The 9,849-nt window shown below is 36.9% G+C and overlaps 1 protein-coding gene across 1 annotated transcript in view; it reads right to left on the bottom strand.

The window, feature by feature from the left end:
* Positions 1 to 2,613, bottom strand: part of CPOX (coproporphyrinogen oxidase) — a 25,534-nt gene extending 22,921 nt beyond the window's left edge. Inside the window, exons 1-2 of the mRNA XM_077774901.1 lie at positions 2,455 to 2,613; positions 2,025 to 2,136 (exon numbers count right to left, since the gene is read on the bottom strand). The gene's annotated coding sequence lies outside the window, so the exon portion shown is untranslated. The remainder of the gene's footprint in view (positions 1 to 2,024; positions 2,137 to 2,454) is intronic.
* Positions 2,614 to 9,849: the final 7,236 nt, after the last annotated feature.

The following is a 9,849-nucleotide window of genomic DNA, read 5'->3' as shown; positions in this document are numbered from 1 at the left end:
TTTATTATTATTATTTGTGGACTGAAGAGCTAGCACAAATTTTGTACTTCATGCAATTACCCATAGTTACATAATATGGTAACTGAAATTTGAACTTGTTTTGTTGGAAAACTGGTGGTATTTTACTAAGCCACAGTAACTAACTGTAATTTGTCCATATTGAAACAATGCAATGCAAGGACTGTCTGTATTTACCTTTAAGCCAGTTGTCTAGATCTATAATTTAGAAACCTCTACCATGAAGGACGATAAAGCAAGGAAAGAAAGGTTCCCAACTGAATCAGCAGCATCTCTATAAAAATGCTATCATTTTATTAACTGGCATTCTTGAAATACCTGATACTTATTTTCTTGACTATTTTTCTGTGAGTAAGTGGGCTGCTTAGAGAATCGCATAAGAAATGTCCAAATATAGGAAGTGGTTTGCCGTAGAGACAACTACTAGGAATCCATTTTCCCTTTCTTCCTTTAATGATGGTACTTCAGGTTTAGTGGGGCATGTAGCTGCCTCACTAAGGACTGCATTCCTATCTTTTCCTATAGCTTTTAACCAGATTCTGGCCAGTGGGTTATGAGCAAAGCTGTTGTATGCCACTTCTGGGTTTGTCCTTTAAGGGAATGTATGTTCTTTTCCCTGGCCTTTTCTCCACTGGCTGGTATACAGAGGCAAGAGCAGGAAGTGGAACAGACCCGTTGAACCCAGAAATGGAATCTGTGTGTGGAGTGGGGGGTGTCAGAACTCCGCTATGTAAATTACTATCTCTGGACAGTTATATCAGAGAGAATAGATGTCAGTCTTGTTTTGGCCATTACAGTTTAGGGTCTTTTGTTACAAATATTTAACTCTAACCTAAAAAACTGCATGGATGGCTTCCTGTTTGGGAATAAGCAATAGCCTATCGCGGTAATACAGGGGATTTACACACATCATACTAAACAGTTAATGGATTATCCTCCCATCTAACTTTAAGGAGGACAAGAGAAAAACAGATGGGCCTTAGTCTAATCCCCTTCTGACATAACAAATTGAGTGGGACTTACTGAGGACAATTAATGATGTGATGAAGCCACCACAGATAAGATGAATAAAACCAGCCTCTTGCACAGAGAGGTTTTGGTTTTCCATTTAGCACTTACTGTGTGCACTAAGGATATGAGCCTAACAACCAGACTTATTGGATTGGAGCCTTCCAATATTTAAATTTAATTCCCAGGAGCTATTGAGGTATGATGAGAGAGAGTTATCTGACAATATTTATATAATACTTTTGTGACAAAAATCAGTTTAAGATAGCATTAATAAGTTAAGACACTGACATGTAAGTAATTTATCCTAATACAGCCCTTAAAATTTGTACATGATGAAATTTGGCTATTTTGTACAAAATGATAAAAGATCAGATTCAACACCAATAAATGTGTAATGCTCAGATGAATACACTAGAGGGCACTCATCTACTATTTTCTATTTGAACAAAATTTACAGTAATGGTTTTCAAATCAGTGCGTTAAGAAGAATCTTAGATTCTTGCTTAAAATATATACCTTTGGGCTGTGGAGAGGCCTGTGAATCTGCATTTTTAATGAGAAGCTATAGGAGAGCATGGTAAAGAGGATGACTTGTGGAGCCTGCCAGGGTTTGAAACCTGGTTATGCTACTTGTGAATGTGAATAATTAGTAAACAAACCTATGCGCTCAGTTTCTCATCCATCAGATGAAGTCAGAAATAGCACTTATCTCTTAGGGTTGTTGTAATGATTAAATGAGCCAACTTAAAACATACAACCTAGTGCCTGGCCATCAATATTCATTCTATTTTACAAGCATTATTTTTAATAAAGACGTTCACTGATTTTGTTGTGGGAAGATTTGAAAAATATGTGACTACGTCTAAAAGGAAAAAAGATATACTCTTGATACTCTATGCCGCTAGGCTAAGACTTCAGGTTCTGCTCCTCAGCTGAGTGATAATGGAACGGCAGGAACGAAAGGTGCAGGATGAATGAGGCAAAAGAAAGCTCACCTTTGCATGTTCTGCCAAAGAACTGGTACTGTATTCAGAAGTCAGTGGAAATCCTTTGCAGGCACTGAGGCAGAAGGTGGCATGATCAGATTTATGTTTGATATAAATCATTCTGTAAGCAGAGTAGGGGGTAGAACATGAGGGGTGAGGCTGGATAGAAGAAGCTCAGGAAGATGTAATGCTGTTCCCTTTTCTTCCCAAAGAAGAGTCTCTATAAAGCTTTGGGATTATTCACATTAGTGACTCTAATAATAACAATTTGAACCTTATAAATCCTTTCTTTTTAGGATTCTCCCCACTCCCCCGATGACTTACATGCACAATATAGTATACAGTACCCGGTAGGCATGCTGTCTAGGTTTTGAGGCAGCAGATCCTGCAAATAGGACTATAGAAGCTGCTGTCACCAAGGAAAAACCAGACTACTCACCACAGCACCAGAAGCTCAGAAGAGAGATACTTCTGCATCTCACTTGGCGATCCTATAGATGGGGGTGGGGAGGGGGGTAGATTTCCAGGAACCATGGCAACTTTGAAGTGTTTGACTTAACAGGAATAAACTTCAGTTCTGAACTCTCATATTCCCTGCCAATGTGGGAGGAGCCGCTGCAGGAGTGGGAGAGGCAGGGGAGGATTGGAGAGCTAAGGTCACAGTCTCCTCCTTGGCTCTGCCTGGAATTCACCAGCAAAGTTCTGCTACCAGTCAAATTACAAGGGTCAACTGTGCCAGGGAAAATAGCTACCTGAGGAGTGACTGTATGACTTCATGAGAAAGGAATTTATCCCTGGGGGCTGCTCTGCTGTATCAGTTCCTGCTTGTGCACTCACCCAAGCATTGTATCTAGTCTCTGAGTCTCTTAGAAACATATCTGTTTTTAAGTCTCTGAAAACATGCAAAATGTAAATAGATAAAAGAGCTCTTCCCTCTGTTACAGTTTTTAAGACTACAGAATCATAAGCTATTATCTTAGATTGAGATAGAACCTAATCCAATGGCTTTCAAATTTGTTTTGGTATCAGATCCCTTGAAATGAAATCCTATGAAAAAGTCTAATTAATATGTGAACAAAAAGAGTTGCTTCTATTGAAGGTCGTTTCTGGCTGGCAGTGCCTCTCCTGGTTGTCATACTTCCAACAGCCTATCATGTGACTTCATTCTTTAAACCCTTAGAACCTAGGGAAGCAAAGGTTATGATTAAACAATTCTTCCATTTTACAAAGGACAAAAATGAGTCCCAGCGAGGTACTGATTATTTGGGTAGAGTGTAAAGGTAATGAGGGCATGCATAGAAATAAAACTGAAGTTACTATTCAAATTCGTGGTGGAGAATAGAATTTGGAAAGGATTTTCTTCATGGTTTCTTTGGAGTTGGATCAGTGCATCAAGAAGAACAAGACAAATTGGAATGTGTGAGGAGTGAGGACAAGATTTGACTTAGACCCAGAGAAGGATTTCCAATAGGAAGAGATATAAACTTTGGAAGTTTGGTGTCTCCTGCCTGGAATTTGTTTAATGTAGCAAAGCTGTTTATCTGTCTAGAGAGAATCAAAGCAAGCGAGCTTTGAATTATAGTCCTGCATTGAAGTGGAGACCTTCAGCCCTGTCATTAGCCACCATCATCCTTGGCATTATCAAACATGCATTAAAGGTCCTTACCAGTTAAATACAGAGGCACTTTTCCCATTGGACACTGTTTGTGAAGGTCAGTAGTTTAGACAGAAGACAACGGGGCAATTTCCTAATAATTCATGGGAGAAACTTCACCTAGTTCCAACCTGTAGAGGCTGCTTTAAGGCAGCAGGCTTGAGCAATGGAAACCTGAGCAAGGCATAAGGGCCCATGACAACCACTTGCTGAGTACAAACAGGCTCCTTAAGAGACACACCTCGAAATAGCCATAGGCCCTAACTGACCGATGACAACTAGGCACAGTTCCTAAAATTAACAAAAAAAGGAAAATTCCATACATCCCCATACTCCTTCACTCCATCTTTTAACTATGGCCGCTCTTCACCGCCTCGGGATAGACAGTCTCTCCTTTGCTATTCTGCCCACTATTCCCTTACAGTGTATTCAATAAACTTCTCTCTCTTTTGTTCTGCCTTGGGTGAATTCTATCACTGGCCCATGCCACTGCCCCCCACCCAGCTGGGACGCTCCACATTTGGTGCCCCCCCCATGCAAGTGGAGCACTCCACACAATCTTTCTCACTTTCTTTTCTATGTTCAAAATCAGACTCAAAACTTACCTGGTCCAGGAAATGTGTACCCACCTGATTCAGTTCATTATTGTGTTGAGCAACTTCTATTCTTTTTTTATTTTTTTATTCCAGGGTGCTATTTTATTATTTATTTATTTATTTATTCTCAAGTTAGTTAACATACAGTGTTGTCTTGGCTTCAGGAGTAGAATCCAGTGATTCATCACACACATATAACACCCATTGCTCATCCCAACAAGTGCCCTCCTTAATGCCCATCACCCATTTATCCCTCCTCTACCCCCCTCCATCAACCCTCAATTTGTTCTCTGTATGTAAGAGTCTCTTATGGTTTGCCTCCCCCTCTGTTTTTATCTTATTTTTCCTTCCCTTCCCCTATGTTCATCTGTTGTTTCTCAAATTCCACATAGTGAGTAAAATCATATGATATCTGTCTTTCTCTGACTGACTTATTTTGGTTAGCATAATACTCTCCAGTTCTATCCACGTTGTTGAAAAAGGCAAGAATTCATTCTTTTTTATTGCCAAGCAACTTCTATTCTTAACTTACCTCACTGAGGTAATCTTTTAATAAGAAAGATTTCTCAGTGTTTTTATATGAATAAAAGGAAGTAAGACATGCTAGCTGTTTAGCACAGTGCCTGATAGAAGTTATTTAAAAATGATTAGTTTCTTCTCTGGGATGAGTCTCTGATAGACCAACTTAATAAAAATTTGAAAGAGGTTACATTTTTCCATAGGTATCTTCCCATCTTTTCTTTTAGAATCCACTCTACTTCTGGGCTGTCTTAGTCTTTATTTCTTCCCTTCTCCTCTGCCTTTCTTTTTATTCTGGAATAACTATGATAAATTTTCATTAATGTGGAAATTAACTGATTTGTTAAGGACAAAGTGGAGAATGAATCAGACACCAATATTCAGTACTCTAATTTGCCTTTAGTTACAAAATTTTTAGAATTGCTTTCCCTTAGACATTCACAGCAGAAGTGTTTGTTTCTCATGACTGTTACACCTCTAGATGATTAAATAACATTTTTTATCTGTAAATAATTAATTCTATAGCCCTGACCAAGGCTAAGTGTCTCTGTAGATCAACATTTGGTCAATCCAGACCAGCTTAAATTAACCCAGGTTAGTGAAGTGGAAATGCTAGAACTGGAGATTTTAACACCTGAAATGAAAAATTCAATGAATGGGCTTCACAACTGATTGCAGACTTTATAGAAAAGAAATTGATAACTCAAAGACAAATAGAAATTATCATTCAAATTCAATAGAACTGAACAACAGGAAAAAAACGAAATAAGGATGAACAGAGCCTCAGTGAGACTCAATTTTGTGAGACAATATCAAGAAGTCTATATATCTTTGTAGTCAGAGGAAGAGAAAGTAGGGGTGTGGGGGAGAAGGGAGGAAATGGGCAGAAAAAATATTTGAGGAAATAATGGACCCCAAATTCCCCAAATTTGGTGAAAACATCAGTTCACATATATAAGAAACTCAGCAAACATTAAGTAGGATACATACAAAGAAAACCACACCTGGAACATTGTAGTCAAACTAATGATCACCAAATAAAGAGAAAATCTCCAATGAAACTAAAGATAAAAGGCATATTTCATACAAAAATAAAAATAATATGAAAAAATGGCTGAGTTCTAATGGAGACTATAAAACAATGAAATTACATACTAGAGTTCCAATAGAAAAATATCAGTCAATCCCAAAGTTTACATCCAGTGAAAATCTTCCTCAAAAATGAATATAAAATACATTTGCAACTAAATAAGAGCTGAAAAAAATTAATCACTATTAGCCAATCAAAGACTACTTTTTTTAATACTTATTTTTGAGGTGGGGGGAGACGGAGAAAGGAGACAGAGGATGCAAAGCATGGGCTCTGTACTGACATCTGGACTGATGTGGGGCTGAAGTAAGGAACCGTGAGATCATAACCTAAGCTGGTCAGACACTTAACAGACTGAGCCACCCAGGTGCCCCTTAAAGACTGCTTTTATTTCTTTTTTTTAATGTTTTATTTATTTCTGAGAAAGAGACAGGCAGCGTGAGCAGGGGAGGGTCAGAGAGAGAGGGAGACACAGAATCGGAAGCAGGCTCCAGGCTCTGAGCTAGCTGTCAGCACAGAGCCCGATGTGGGGCTCAAACCCACGAACCGTGAGATCATGACCTGAGCCGAAGTAGGACACTTAACTGACTGAGCCACCCAGGCGCCCCTACTTTTATTTCTTAATTTAAAAAAGAAACTACCTGTTTAAAGCAAAAATAACATTGTATTATTGGTTTATATATATATATATATAAACATATGATAACATTAGCATAAAAGGTGAGGGAGGGAATATATTGGATTATTCTATTGCAATGTTCTTAACTTTACCTGAAGTGTTATAATATTAATTCAGTGTAGATTGTGATAATTGAAGGATGAATAATGTGATTTCTAGAATACCACTTAAAAAAACGAAGAGAGCTGCAAATAATAGTAGAGAAATAGATAAGATAGAATGCCAATTTTTGTTTATTAATTCAAGAGAAGGGAACAAAGGAGGAACAGAGAAACAAAAACAAATGAGAGAAATATAAAATGAACTACAAGATGGATTTACCTGTTCATCTTGGATAGAAAAGAAATGCTCCATTTTGTGAACATCCTAATCATTCTCACAGAATTTGTTCATATACCTTGCACCATAGTTATTTGTTTACAATTTGTTCCCTCTTACTAGACCACAAGCTCTTTGAGAATGAGAACCATGGCCAAATGGAAGAAGAGAATAAAAACTATGCAGACCTTCAAGTTCACTAAAGATTCCGTTGAAGTGTCTTCCATGTGACTAACTTGCTTCCATGTGAATTAAACAAAAACCCAAATGAGTAGCAAAGGGTAAGTTTGAGCCATCTTTACATACACACTTGTCATATTTCAAATGAACTTTTTGCCCCACTGGCCAATTGACTTAATGATTTCTACATGGTGCCAACTGATCAAAAGTTCACAAAAACTACCTCCAAACAAGATGGTAAAGAAGCTTCTTGTTGATTAAGGCCAATTCCAACTAACTGGTTGTGTGGCCACATCACACTCAACAGTGAAGAACATCACAATTGCCTCTTGTCAGCCATGCATACAGACGGGAGAAGTAACAGCACACCTGGTATGTAGCATGATCCTGACTTAGTGTCATAACGCTAATGTTTGCTGTGACTACAGTCCCTGGATTTTCCAGAACTGTTGCATAAATACACTCTAATTTACCAGATAACGTGTTCAAGTTTAAGGTTTAGAGAATATGATCATCATATTTATCACAATATTATTCACGAGAATTGACATGGAGTTTCCTAATACGCTCTTTAAAAGCTCATCAATTCTTATTGTTCCCATAGTCACCCTGCAAAAGGTGAGATAAACTGGCTAATTTTGGTCCAAGAGTAAATGAACTCACTTTGTTATTACTAGTGTTCTTTTGAGGGCTCCCCAGAGTAGTAGTTTGCAAATAAACACCTTTGGAAAAAGTGTTTTTATATGTGAACCTTGATGATCTAGGTATAGGTGTGCTGAATGCGCCTTCAACATTTGCTAGTGAACATTCCTTTTTAGACCCTTAATTTTCACATCGTATTTGAAAAGACAAAGTGTATTTGCCATTAACTACATGACCTTTTATTTGAAATGAATTGATTTTCCGTAAAACTTACTAAAGGAAAAGCTAACCCTAAAGTCATAACCACATGTTTTACAGTATGAGAAAGCAGAATACTAAAAAACAAACCCAGGAAACAAGCATTTATTCAAATACTCTTTAACTTGGTGTCTAGTCCCATTACATATTTTTAAATTATGCCACAGAAGCAGCCAGTAACTTTATTATCATTCATGAGCAGACTTCTGGTCAGAAAAGTGTCAAGGAGTCATTTGGCTAACATTTCATAAGCAAAATTTACAGCAAATATCTTTCCTTGAAATTTAATTTTCTCTTGAGGGGGAGTCTATTCATGGACATTTTTTTTTTTTTACAAATAGTTTATTGTCAAATTAGTTTCCACATAACACCCAGTGCTCATCCCCAAAAGTGCCCTCCTCCATGCNTCCCCCACCATTTCCACCCTTCTTCTCCCCCTTGTTCCTCAGTTAAGTTCCTCCTAATCCTCCTATATGTGCAAACATATGATATTTGTCCTTCTCTGCTTGACTTATTTCGCTCGGCATAACACCCTCAAGGTCCATCCATGTTGCTAGACATGGCCAGATTTCATTGTTTCTCATTGCCATGTAGTATTCCATGGTACAGATAAACCACATCTTTTTTATTATTCATGGACATTTTCAAATGATATTTAAAATCTTACAAACAAATGAGTCAGTGCTAAAATCTGAAATCATCCAAATCACTTTACCCATAAAGTATAAAATAGATGGATACCCATATGAAAAACAACTCATTTTCACCAAAAGAAGAGAGGTTATTGAATGCAGCATGGATTTTAGCTTTGTTTTTTCTTTTAACACCACAGATCTCATACTTTCTGAATTTGGAGTCAATAACACATTTTATAACTTATTTGTGTTTTTTATATATAACAAATGTATTGAGATATAATTCACATACTATATAATTCACCCATATAAAGGGTAAATTTTTTTGTTTTAATATATTCAGAATTGTACAATCATTATTATAATTAATTTTAGAATATTTTCATGATCCTAAGGAGAAACTCTACCTCAATCCCCTCAGACCTAGGTAACCAATAATCTCATTTCTGTTTCTAAAGATTTTTCTTGGTCTGACCATTTCAGATAAATGGAATCATAAAATATGTGGTCCCTTATGACTAGTTTTTTTCACTCAGTGTAATATTTTCCAGATTAATCCATGTTGTAGTATGTATCAGTACTTTATTGTATTTTATCATTGAATAATATTCTCTTGTGTAGATATACCACATTTTATGTATTCATTCAGCAGTTGATGGATATTTGTGTTGTTTCCACTGTTAGGCCATTACCTAAATAATACAATTTTGAACATCCACGTATAAGGTTTTTTATGGACATAAATTTTCATTTATCTTAGGTATATAGCTAGCATTAGAATTGCTGGGTCCTATGGTAGCCCTGTATTTAACCTTTTAAGGAATTGCCAGGCTCTTTTGGCTGCATTCCCACGGGCAGTGTATAAGGATTTCAATTTCTCCACAACCTTGTTGACACTTACTATTATTTGTCTTTTTTATTATATAGATCCTAATGGGATGGTGCAATACCTGTATAGAAATTACTTTTTGTTCCCTGTTTCTTAGACATTTAGCAACATAAAATTAGTTTTATACTTCTCTTATTTCCAATAAGGCATAGCCTAGATGACACATATAGTAAGTGACCAAAGAATTCTTGTTTAAAATTGGATTAACAATGATTTAATGTTTGTTAAAACATCTAAGGATCTAACACACTTTCTGGGAACTGATTTAAGAACGAGTAGCCAACAATAGGAACCATGGTTAACTGAAAGACAGCTAGAGAGGGATATGTTTCTTGCAATCCATAATGAACTTTCAACTTCTGGTAATGGCTGAC

This window comes from Crocuta crocuta, unplaced genomic scaffold (genome assembly GCF_008692635.1).
Source record: "Crocuta crocuta isolate KB4526 unplaced genomic scaffold, BGI_CrCroc_1.0 scaffold6, whole genome shotgun sequence".
In the NCBI taxonomy this organism is placed as follows: Eukaryota; Metazoa; Chordata; class Mammalia; order Carnivora; family Hyaenidae; genus Crocuta; species Crocuta crocuta.
Note: the sequence above shows the minus strand (reverse complement) of the source record. Positions and strands in the feature narration are given on the sequence as shown.